Source organism: Phaseolus vulgaris, chromosome 2 (genome assembly GCF_000499845.2).
Source record: "Phaseolus vulgaris cultivar G19833 chromosome 2, P. vulgaris v2.0, whole genome shotgun sequence".
Lineage (NCBI taxonomy): Eukaryota > Viridiplantae > Streptophyta > Magnoliopsida > Fabales > Fabaceae > Phaseolus > Phaseolus vulgaris.
In genome coordinates, this window is record NC_023758.2 from 25,896,134 (window position 1) to 25,909,517 (window position 13,384).

Consider the following 13,384-nt stretch of genomic DNA (forward strand, 5'->3'; position numbering starts at 1 on the left):
GTTGTCTAGGTTCGTCCCTCGCCTAGCCGAACGCATGAGACCCATGGCGCAAATGCTTCACAAAACCGCAAAGTTTAGTTGGAATGAAGAATGTGAAAACATCTTCACCCAGCTCAAAGAATTCATGTCATCACCGACCATCATTCTAAAGCCACGACCCGATCTACCAATTGTGGTCTACCTGGCCATGTCAGAGGAGGCGGTCAGTGTCGCCCTCGTACAAGACATCAACAATGAAGAGCATCAAGTGTACTTTTTCAGTCGCAGGCTCCACACGACCGAAACAAGGTACCAAATGATAGAGAATGTGGCATTAGCATTGGTTCTGACAACGAGGAGGATGCGACCATACTTTCAAAATCACGCCATGACGGTTAGGACTAACTATCCCATATCTAAAATACTGTCTAAACCTGATCTTGCAGACCGAATAATAGGATGGTCGGTCGAACTCTAAAAATTTGACATTCGTTACGAACTAAGAGGTGCCATCAAATCCCAGTGTTTGACGGACTTCTCAACAGAGCTGCCACCACAACCTGACACCTCCACGACATGGACACTATATGTCGATGGGTCGTCCAACAAACCTCGTGCAGTGCAAGTGTCGTCCTCGAAGGACCAGGCGACCTACTGATTGAACAAGCGCTACAGTTTGCCTTTAAAGCAACAAATAACCAGGTCGAATACGAAAACATCCTGGCTGGCCTCAGTTTAGCCCACGACCTCGGGGCACACGTGGTGACATGCAAAAGCGACTCCCAATTGGTAGTCGGTTAAATGAATAACGAATTTGAGGTGAGAGAGCCCCTCCTCCAACGATACTACCACATGGTCAACAACTCCATAGCCAAATTCGATAAAGTCATTATCGAGCATATACCTCGGCAAGATAACGAACGAGCAGACACACTGTCCCGCCTCGCATCCACCAAAAAGCAAAGCCACCATCGATCAATCATTCAGGTCCACTTGAAGCAATCGAGCGTTGGAGAGGCTGAATGCTTGGCCATCAACGAAGTCGATACTTGGATGAGCCAAATCATCCAATATCTGGAACACGACACCTGCAAACCAGACACTGAAAAAGCAACTAGACTACAATGCGCCCGATACACCATGATCGGCCAAGATCTGTACCGAAGGGGGTATTCGACGTTACTCCTAAAGTGTCTCACCAAGGAGCAAGCAGGCTATGTATTGCAAGAAATTCATGATAGAGCGTGCGGTAACCACTCTAGGGCATGAACAATAGCAGCCAAGGTTATCCAAGCAGGATACTATTGGCCGACCGTCTAAGAAGATTGTGCGGAGTATGTCAAGAAATGCCTGAAGTGCCAAGAGTTCGGCCCGCTTCATCACTCGAAACCAGAGGAACTCCACAGCATGACGTCACCGTGGTCATTCGCCATATGGGGAATAAACATCATTGGTCCTTTCTCACCTAGCAAAGGCCAAACAAAACACCTGTTGGTCGTTGTGGACTACTTCACAAAATGGATAGAGGCCGAGCCCCTCGTCGCCATATCTGCCAAGAATGTCCAGAACTTCGTATGGAAAAACATTGTGTGTCGGTTCAGAGTGCCGAATACAATCGTATTCAACAGTGGCCGACAATTCATCGACCAAGGCCTCCAGAGCTTCTACGATGACCTCAACATCAAATCCGTAACTAGCTCGGTCGAACACCCGTAGACAAACGATCAAGCAGAAGCGGCCAACAAGGTCCTTCTAAAATGAGTTGAGAAAGAGGCTCGACACGGGGAAAGGGAGGTGGACCGAGGAATTATTCGAAGTCTTGTGGGCATACTGGTGCACCGCCCAAACCACGACACAAGAAACGCCATACATCCTCACGTGCGGCACCCAGGCGAGAACTATTCAATTTATCTCTCAACAAGGAAAGTTTGTCGGTCGGGCTCGACCTCATCAACGAACTCCGTGACAAGAGTAAAATCTGGGAGGCAGCGTGCAAGCTTCGAGCAGCAAGAAGAAACAACACGAAGGTTCATACAAGAAACTTCCACAAGGGTGACCTCGTATGGAGGATGCGAAGCAACGCCAGGAAGGCGGACGACAAGTTCTCGTCAAACTGGGAAGGACCATTCCGCACTCGAGAAGTAGGAGAAGAAGGAGCGTATCATCTTGAATGGCTATCGGGAAAAGTTGTACCGAGGACGTGGAATGTCACACACCTGAAGTTTTATTTCAGCTAAACAATGAATAAAAGTTATGCACTCTTTCCTCGCTCGATGGAACCAGCAGTCCGAGAGGTTTTAAAGAAACGTTTTCATCAAACAACGTGCCAATCATAAAATCAACTTAAGAGACGCGGCTCGGTCAGGACGAAGCCTTAACCGGCATACCCTCCTAACGCTTCACACATGATTAATTTTTGTGGCAAGTGCACCGCGTTTGTCAGAAGTAATAATTGTCCCTAAGGACGGATATCGATCCCACAAGGAACAATAAATTATCAAGTACAATATTCGCTAAATATAACAACATAACAATAAAAAAAGTTTAGAAATGATTGTGTTGGCACTGATCAATAAGAAAACAAACAAAGAATTAGTTGCTTCAATTAGAAAAATAGGGATTAGGTTTCATCTCTCTCACTCTCATGTATTTTGATTAGCATGTTAATACTGAGTTCTTTGATTGAAATTGATGCACGTAGAAAATTCATTTATATCGATCTCTCGCATATAAATCCTTAAGAATGTTTCCTAAATATCGATCCCTCGCATATTTATAAAAACAACTTCACACTCAAACGTTAATGGCAATTAACATTTCAAGTCTATCCCTAGCACTCAAATATGCTAAGTATTGATGTTTAGGTCCAAACCCTAAAAATACCTCTCGGTCAGATTTAAGATTCTCAATTTGTCACGGAAAGTTAAAAGTAAAATAACAATACCAATAATCAATCAAGAACTGAATATTAATGTATAAGATATCACCTCAATACATAAGAGTTTGAGCAGATTACTCCCAATCCCAAAGGGTAGAATTAACTACGCATATTTCTAGCACCTTCCATTCTCCCAATTGGTTACAATTCACTCTATGGTGTTTTCCTCTCAATCTGGAACACTAGGGTTAAGCCTCTAGCCCTCTATTTATCCTAGTTTTCTAGGGTTAGGTAGCGTTGACAAACACCTTGTCACCTTTAGCCTCTGGCCAAGACGAAGCATCAATCGGCATTCCCTCCCAACACCTTGTCACCATAGTTCGGCTAGGACAAAGCCCTTACTGGCATACCCTCCCGAAACTTAAGTCCAGGTGTCGATCAGGACGAAGCCCTAACCGACATTCTCTCTCGACACTCATTTAAGCGTATCGGTCCATCTTGATATCGCTAACCATACCGACCATATATTTCAACTTGTCTAAATAAGACGTTCTTTAAACCTCTACATTTTAATGGTCGACCACCCTTAATTTGACAAACAATTCACTTGCAAACGACCGATCATTTCAACTTACACCAATTGAATTCATTTAGTTGGTTATTATTAACTCACGCTCACACCGACCGAAAGATAAGACTTGTACAAAAAGCCTGAATTTTAAGATGACCGATTATATTCAACAGGAAAAAGGTGGAGGCCACACCCCGACCTCAAGGGAACAAAACGAACAAAGAAAACCTAAAAGCCTAAGCTCCAGTGTCTTCGTTCGGGGCAGACTGATCGACGCCATGTGCAGTCTGAACCTTGAGAGCGGGGACCAGCTGGCCATCAGAGACCTCCATATCCATGCCAAATTGATCGGACGAACGAGGTCTGCCGTACAGCACCCCAGCTTGTCGAACGGCCAAGTCAAAGCTCGGGGCGATCAAAACCATGGTGTCTTCCATGGTCTTCAAAACCTCGGCCTCCGCCGCCTTCTTCCCTTGGCGCAAAGACACGACCTCCTCTTCTAGGGACGCACGTAGCTCGAGCTCGGTCGTCTAAGCACACAACTTCCTTTCATAAACTGTGTTGGCCTTGAAGACTTGATTCAGATTGTTGGATGCCTCTTCAAGTTGGTGTTCGAGGCGCGACATCTCCTCGATGTGCCGCCTACGAGCCCCGACCCCTCGCGGGTTAGTATCAGGTCCCGACATATCATCTCGACGCCACCGTCAAGAATGTCGTCCTTGTGAACGAACCCGATAAGCTTTACAAGGCGGGGGGCAAGTTGAAATTCATTGCCTGAGTGAAGCACTTGCCACCCCCAGCAAAGTCAGGGATGACTCTTCGGCGGCCACCACAGGCACGGTGACTACTATTTGTACGTCTTCGACGACACGAGCCGCCTCGACCTCTACGGGCGCTCGCCTAGGAGTGGGAGTTGGCATTTCACCGACTGCCCGGTAGGTCCAGGCTATATTACTACCCTCCCTTGACCTTTTCTTGGGGTTCTTCGACGAAGAACCCACCCGAGCAATCTCAGTCAAAGGGGGTCTGGCCCCAGTGACCGCCCTTTTCTCCTCAAGCTTTTCTTTGAATGAAGATAACATTCTAACCGCTTGTTGGACTTCTCGCTTGGCTATAACTGCAAACAAAAGCAAAGCGTTAAACGCAAACATAAGACGAAAGATCCAAACACTATAAACATTATGCATACCCTCGAAGGCCGTCACGCGATCGATCTCTATGTACAACGACATCAGTGGCCGAGCGGGGAGCTTCTTCGAAAGGTTATCAAACAAAGCAAAAACCTTTCGCTCGCCTTCGTTTGGATTGACCGGACGTGGACAATCCTTTATCTTTGTTGGACTCCTCGTTCAAAATAAGGGAAACCTTGACTGGTCGGCCTCGTCGAAAAAATAGTGCGTACCTGCTAGCTTCACGAACATCTTTAAGAACTTTTCCTTGAAGTTCTTATAGGAGGTCGAGAAGGGCTTGAATAACATGCTACCTTCCCAACTGACCAACGAATGCCAGCCGAGCAGTTCGGAGGGATGGGAAGCATAAAAATGCAAAAAACGAGTAGAAAGGGGGCACACCCCAAACGTTCGGCACACAATGCGAAAAGCCTGCATGCATGCCCACGTATTAGGGTGCAATTGGCTCGGCGCCACGTTGAGCGACCGAAGGACACTCACCATGAACATGTCAAACGAAAGCGACACATGCAAATTTGCGAAAAGACAACTATACATGAAAAAGAAAGGGGGTTCGATAAAAGACTGTTCCCTATATACACGATCATCCAATGAATAAGGGCCGAATGATAACAGAGAATCCTCGGCCAAAGCCTTCAGGACCGCGACCTTGTTCAAAAACTCAGTCACTGAAGCGTCAGTGTGAAACATAGACACAATCTCACACACCTTGGGATCAACCCAAGCAGGGCCCACATGAGGGTGCGGTCACTCAGAGGAGCTCGACTGGTCTGACACATTTCTAGCATCATCACCCCTTACTACCTCCACTTGTGGGGCAATAGTTTGAATTGCCCCGACCAAAATCACTTGGTTGAAGGAGGAAGTAGAAGAAGAGGATGAAGATGAAGAGGACGAAGACGACGAGCAAGAGGGGGGATCCACATGGAGGAGACCGAGCGAGAGAAGAATGAGACGTAGGACGCGAACGGGAAGACATGACTAACCTTAGGACGAACAAGGAATGCAACAAGGATCGCTCGGAATTGTTCAGGTATCGGAACTCTAAGAAGTATCAGAACGCGTGAGAAACCACTGTTCCCAACCCCTATTTATAGCCCGAAAATATCAACCGTTGGATCTGTTGAATCCAACGATCCATACCTCTTGGCGCCCAAAAAACCACTCATAAATGCACGTCACGTCATCTGCTCAGGTTCCGTTTCCAGTTACTTCACCCATCATTACACCACCGACCGGATCCCAACTCTCAAACTCTTTGGCTCTACCAGCTCTCGAGCCTAGGGGGCAACTGTACTGATACGACTGGACGACTCACTGGGTCGGCTAGCAGTCAAATTGAATCACTGCCTAAGCCATCTCGAGAAGGTCACGTGATGACACGTGGCCGACCGACCCTTAACGTTGAGTCAAGTCAGCAGGGTTAATCCGTGGTTAAGGGTTGTTTAGCGCAACCCTAAACACAAACCAATTCCCTAATCCAGCCCACCAATGAAGGCTCATTAAGGTAATATAAATAACACGCATTCTAAGGATAAAGGTACGTCATTATCTACAATACTCTGACACCTGAGTGCTAAAATCTCGACTGGCTTGAGCGTTGGAGTGCCTTCTGCAGGAACCATCCCCGCTTGTGGAGCTAGAAGACCGAGGGGAGGAAGTGTACCAAAACTTGGAGTATTGTAGACCGACTGAAAGTGGAAGTTGAGGTCGTTCTCTAGGCCCCAAACCCGTTTGAGAACATTAAACTTATAATATTATATAAAAAATATAATTTTATAATTAATTTTGATATATTTAAATTTATTCTTTTATCAAATTTAAATAATTTTATTATTTAATAAATACACAATTGTATAATATTGTAATAAAAAATAACTGTATAATCCACTAATCAAAAAATAAAATTATAATCTCATAATTTTTATTCTTACCCTCGAGGGAAGGCAACTTCATCTTCATGTGTCTCGTAGAGGCCACCGCTCCAATCATGTTCAGAGCAGGTCTACCCTAAAGTATATTGTAGGCTGATAGAGCGTTAACAACGAGGTACCTGATGTTTACAGTGCGTGAAGTTGTGCCATCTATGAAGGTCGTCCTCAGCTCTATGTGTCCACACACCTCCACCTGATCTCTAGCGAAACCATACAAGCAACCGATATAAGGTCTCAACTGGTCTGGAGACAACTGTAACTTGTTGAAGGTCGACCAAAACATCACATCGACTGAACTTCCCTGGTCCACGAGGACGCGATGCACCCTCCTTCCTGCTGTCACCACCAGAATCACCACCGGGTCATTGTCATGTGGAACAACGTCCTAGTGGTCGGCCTTGGTGAAGACGAGGTCGACATAGGGAGTCTGATCTGCCTCATGTACCTCTACTGCCATCACCTCTCGTGCATACTTCTTCCGCTGGGAGGCGGTTCTTGAGAACCCTCCAGAGATGGTATTGATCTCACCATGAATGGGCACCTCGCTCCCCTGATCTACTTCCATGGCTGCTAACACCTGATCCCCCTGCGGCTCTAGGAGGTACTCCTTCAAGAAGTCGTTTTTCACTAGCTTGTCCAACTGGTATCCCAGTGATAAGCAGTTGTGTATGGCGTGGTCATATGCTTGGTGGAATTCGCACCAAGCGTTCTTGCTGGGCCCCAACTTTTTTTCGGTCTTTGGGGGCGTATTCAGCCTTGTCGCTATGTTAGGAATAGCGATCAGGTCCTTGAGCTCTACACAAAAATTGTGCTTGGGGGGCGAGTCTTCCCGTGTGTGTGCCCTAGTATGGGGCTTCCCGATCTCGTAGGGTTGTTGCTTTCCCGAGTTTTTCTTCTTTGTTGTCGCCTCGTGCACCCTCATGGGTTGAGGTCGACCTGCTGCTCGAGGTCAGACAGAATCGACGCTGTCGCGTTTTTTTGTGACTCGATCTTTCGCGGTGATGTGCACCATAGCCCGACGCCTGATCTCGCAAAACGTCTTCGGGCAATATCTAAGTAGTGAGTCACTAAAGGGCCCTGGTAGCATTCTTTTGGTGAAGGCATGCACCATTATGGCTTCATCCTTGGGGTTTAGCCTCACCACTTGGATCCCAAACTTGTTCAATAACTCTTTCAAGGACTCTCCACTTGTGAAGGTGACTTTTGGGCCCATGGCCTGAGAGAACGGCATGGGGCGTGCCCTAGGTGGTATGGGTGGGTGATGCGGACATCCTCCAAGGTCTTTCTCAAGACGGAGGGAATGATGCGGACATCCAAGCCCAAGGGCCATGCACAACAAGATTGGAATATTAAAATAAAATAATATTATTATTTTATTAGGAGTTAGGATTTGAACTTAGGACCAAGTACAGAGTATCAACCTAACCACTGGACAAATGATCATTCTTGAAATATAAGGATTGTAGTATCGTCTTATTTTTTTACAAACAAGAAAAGACCTTTGTAATTTACACACTGTTGAAACTCAGAAGAGGGACGAATATTTTGACAATTTTTTAGAGTGTTTCTCTGCTAAGGTTTTTCCCTGTATCTTGCGATCTTATCAAGAATCCACCAATTCTTGTGGCGATCATCCTTAGGCTTATCAAACTTTGTTTGTGGCGCCTTCCTTTATCCAGGTTTTTTATTGTTACTATTTTGAATTTATTCTGTTCCGTAACCCTAAATTCCCAATTTTATTGTCATTCCTATTTGGATTCATATCAGTTGGTATTCAGAGCAAAGGTTTGAGTCATAATATAATTGTGCATCTTGTATTTTTTTCCCCTCGTTACTGTTCACGTACTGTTCATGACATTAGTCACGTTACTGTTCACGGGATACTGTTCATTTTTTTTAATTTTTTTTTATAAAAAAAGCAGAAACAGAAAAAAAATAGAAAAAAGAAAAGAAAAGAAAAAAATAGGAAGAAGAAGAGGAAAACAGAAATAGAAAAAAAAAAGAACAAGAGGAATACAGAAAAAAAAATAGTTCTTATTCAGTGCATATGTGGTGTTTGTTAAAAGTTCTAAAAGTGTCCTGTCTACATATTTTATTTTCTCTATATATTGTTTTTGCTTGTTGTTTTTTTTAATTGTCTTGCTTGTTTGTTGATATTGAAATTGTTCTTCACTATTTTGTTCTTTACTATTATTTTTAATTGATTCTGATTGCTACTTTTGAAAGTGATTCTGGATTATTGATTGCTTGATTCTTGTAAGAACCTTAAGTAGAGAAAGAGTGGTAAAAGGCAGTGTGATCATTAGAAAAAAAGCCTTATTGTGTGAAACACGAGTGTTGAGTGTAAACACGTGAGAGAGTGGTGTGAGGCCAAACTTATTGTTATTTGTAATCTGTTTACTTGAGCATGGCAGGGGAACCGTCAGATAGTGGACTGTCTCAACTACAGATGCAAGCCTTAACATAACACTTGGAAAGGATAATGAAACAACAAAGTGATGGACTCCATGAGAGGTTGGATCAAATGGAGCAAGCACAACAAGTAAATCCAGAAAATAGAGGGGGAGATAGGAGGAGGAGAAGAGAAAATGATGGAGAACAAAGAACTCTGAGAGTTGATGGAATAAAATTAAATATTCCCACATTCAATGGGAAAAGTGATCATGATGCTTACTTGGAGCGGGAAATTAAAGTGGAGCATGTGTTTGCTTGAAATGAGTACAATGAGGAGCAGAAGATGAAGTTGGCAGCAGCTGAATTTTCAGCTTATGCTTTAACTTGGTGGAATAAATACCAAAGGGACAGAACTAGATATGAAGAACCCATGGTAGAATCTTGGACAAAAATGAAAAGGATTACGAGGAAGAGATATATTCCAGCAAGGTACAATAGGGATTTGCAACTCAAACTCCAGAGAATGACTCAAGGAAATAAAAGTGTGGAAGTATTTTAAAGAGATGGAGGTAACCATGATTAGAGCTGGAATGAATAAAGAAAATGAAGCAATCATGGCTAGGTTTTTGAATGGACTGAACTACAATATTAGGGATGTTGTGGAGCTGCAAGAGTATGTTGACATTGAGGACTTGTTGCACAAGGCTAACCAAGTAGAACAACAACTCAGGAGGAAAGGAATCATGAGGAGGAGTTCTAACAATAATAATAATTCCAACTGGAAGGATAAGATGATGAAGGATAAAGGAGTTCCCTCAAGTTCAGCCATGTCTTCAAGTGGGAAGTCATCTAATAGATATAATAATTCACCACCTAAAAGGAAGACAAGTGATGTCAAATGTTTCAAATGCTTAGGAAGGGGACATTATGCTGCAGAATGTCCAACAAAAAAAACTATGTACATGTTATCAAATGGACAAATAGACAGTGAACCTTCAAGTGAAGAAGAGAAGGAGGATGTAGAGGTGGAGTTGGATGCATTGGAGGGTGATTTGTTGATGATTCGAAGGCTTTTAGGAAGCAAAATGCAAGCTTTGGACCAAACCCAAAGGGAAAATATTTTCCATACTAGATGTTCCATTCAAGGGAAAATATGTTCACTCATAGTTGATGGAGGAAGTTGCACCAATGTAGCTAGCTCAAGACTAGTTACCAAATTGAATTTGGAGACAAAACCGCACCCAAGGCCATACAAGCTTCAATGGCTTAGTGAAGATGGAGAGATGAGAGTAAGCAAGTGGAGGTGAACCTATCCATAGGACAATATAATGACAATGTCTTGTGTGATGTGGTTCCAATGGAGGCAACTCACATTTTGTTAGGGAGACCATGGCAGTTTGACACCAAGGCTATTCATGATGATTTCACCAATAAAATCTCTTTCATGCAGAATAATAAGAAGATCATTCTCAAACCCTTATCTCCTAGAGAGGTGTGTGAGGATCAAATCAAATTGAGAGAAAAGAGAGTCCAAGAGAAAAGAGAGATGAGTGAAACACCTAAACAGAGCAAGAGTGAAACACTTAAAAAGAGAGAAACACATGAGAGAAAAATGAGTGGATTACTGAAAGTGAATGAAGTGAAGAAGTTGCTACTTTCTAACAAACCTCTTTATTTACCTTATTGCAAAAACAACACTTTGGTTGCTGACCATTCTAACCAAATTAATTTTCTTCCTAGTGTTGATTCTATTTTGCAGGAAATCCAAACTCAAGTTGAAGAATTGATGAACAAAGGATGGGTACAAGAGACCATGAGCCCATGTGTTGTTCCAGTAATTTTGGTGCCTAAAAATGATGGTTATTGGAGGATGTGCATAGATTGTAGAGCACTCAATAACATTACCATCAAGTACAGACACCCTATTCCCAGGTTAGATGATTTATTGGATGAACTGTACGGTGCTTGTATATTTTCAAAAATTGACTTAAGAAGTGGTTACCATCAACTTAGGATTAGGGAGGGGGATGAATGGAAAACTGCCTTTAAAATAAAATATGGATTGTATGAGTGGCGTGTGATGCCATTTGGGCTAACAAATGCCCCAAACACTTTTATAAGATTAATGAACCATGTTTTGAGAGAATTTTTGGGCAAATTTTTTGTGGTGTATTTTGATGACATCTTGATCTATAGCACTAGTTTGGAATTACATGAGGAACATTTGTGTGTTGTTTTAAATGTTCTTAGAACAAAAAAGTTGTATGCTAATTTTGAGAAATGCACATTTTGTACTAAACAAGTTAACAAGGAAGAAAGAAAGTAATCTTTGATCCAAGCCCAAGGGCCATGCACAACAAGATTGGAATATTAAAATAAAATAATATTATTATTTTATTTGGAGTTAGGATTTGAACTCAGGACCAAGTACAAAGTATCAACCTAACCATTAGGACAAATGATCATTCTTGAAATATAAGGATTGTAGTATCACTTTATTTTCTTACAAACAAGAAAATACCTTTGTAATTTATACACTGTTGAAACTCAGAAGAGGGACGAATATTTTGACAATTTTTTAGAGTGTTTCTCTGCTAGGGTTTTTCCCTGTATCTTGCGATCTTATAAAAAATCCACCAATTCTTGTGGCGATCATCCTTAGGCTTATTAAACTTTGTTTGTGGCGCCTTCCTTTATCCAGGTTTTTTATTGTTACTGTTTTGAATTTATTCTGTTTCGTAACCCTAAATTCCCAATTTTATTGTCATTCCTATTTGGATTCATATAAGTGGGGCATGCTCATCCACTGCGCGCTCCCCTGCTTGTTGCAAACTTTTGCGCAGTTCCTCGTTGGTTCTGCGCAGCTCTTCGTTGTTTGCCTGTGACGCGACTATGTCAACCCTAGACGTCGCTACTGCCTCTTGGAGGGTGCGCATGGTCTCCATGATTTGTTGTATGGTGACGTTGTCCCCTCCAGAGGGCGCAACAAATCCTTGCCTCATACTCCTCATATTGCTGGTAAACTCTTAACATGATTGTGAGTGTGACCTTGTTTTATCGGACCCCACAGTGGACGCCAAAAGTTCTCGCCGCCGGTTGAATCGTTTGTCGGTTGACTCGAACGTCAGTCTTTGACCCGCCTCTCTCCGCCTCAGAATCGAACTTCCTTGGTTGAAGAATCTCTCACCTGCAAAGACAAAGGGCGCCTTGGCGGCCGTTTGCACTCCGACGCTCAAGTCAATATTGGGCAAAGAAACAGTAAGTGTATAAAGTAGTTTCAGTCTTAGAAACGGTGTACCTTGTTAGGGTTCTTAGCACCCTTTATATAGGTTGTAACTAGGGTTTACTTCTGTTCTGTTACCCATGTCTAGGGTTCTTGGGGGAATGTCCTTGCGTCGCTATTACACAATCCTAGCGTAATCTGACACATAAACTTCTTCTTTTTGGAGTGCAACGCTTAATAGAATGGTCGTCAAGGTACCAACTCATGCAGTAATGCTACAGGACCATCTGTTCTATGGGTGCCCTAAGTATTCACATGCCATGCATGCAATCTTCCCTTGGAAACCCTAACCCTAACGGGCCTTAGTGCCTCCAAGGGTTGTTTATTTGTGTCGCGCCCGAATTTGCTATACACACCACATGCAGGGATCCCTCGTGACTCAGATATTTTCTTAGTTTCTAGAAGTTGACTTCATGTTAACTCATATTGTTTGTGGGACCCAGTTTACGTGACCCATCTTTACTATCTGACACCGATGTCCAATGCCTGAGGTCTTCTCTAAAGTCGATGACCGAGGACTGGTCGGTACAAGTTTCACATTGATATATAAAAAAATCAAGGAGATAATATAATATAATTTATACCATTAAATAAAAAAATAAACATTTGATAGTTTTTGTAGTGTTATTTTAGTTAAATATTATCTTTTATTAAATTTATAATATTATATAAAAAATATAATTTTATAATTAATTTTGATATATTTAAACTTATTCTTTTATCGAATTTAAACAATTTTATTATTTAATAAATTCACAATTGTATAATATTGTAATAAAAAATAACTGTATAATCCACTAATAAAAAAATAAAATTATAATCTCATAATTTTTATTCTTATAAAATTATTTATATTTTAACATTTTAAAATTATAACTTTTATATATGAAACTATGATCATACGCGCACAAAAATCAATGAAATGAAATGAATTAATGTTAATTAAATTGTTTCCCAAACCACTAAGAAAGGTAATAGAATGATGACTATTATTATAACAACATATGACAACCCACATTACACTCTTAGTGTTATCATTTTATACCATACCAAAATAAATTACTATAAATTACAAAACTTATAAAATGACAGCTACAAACATTAAAAGTAAGATAATAAAAAAAATATGTAAATTTTTTTATTTATTAATTGTCA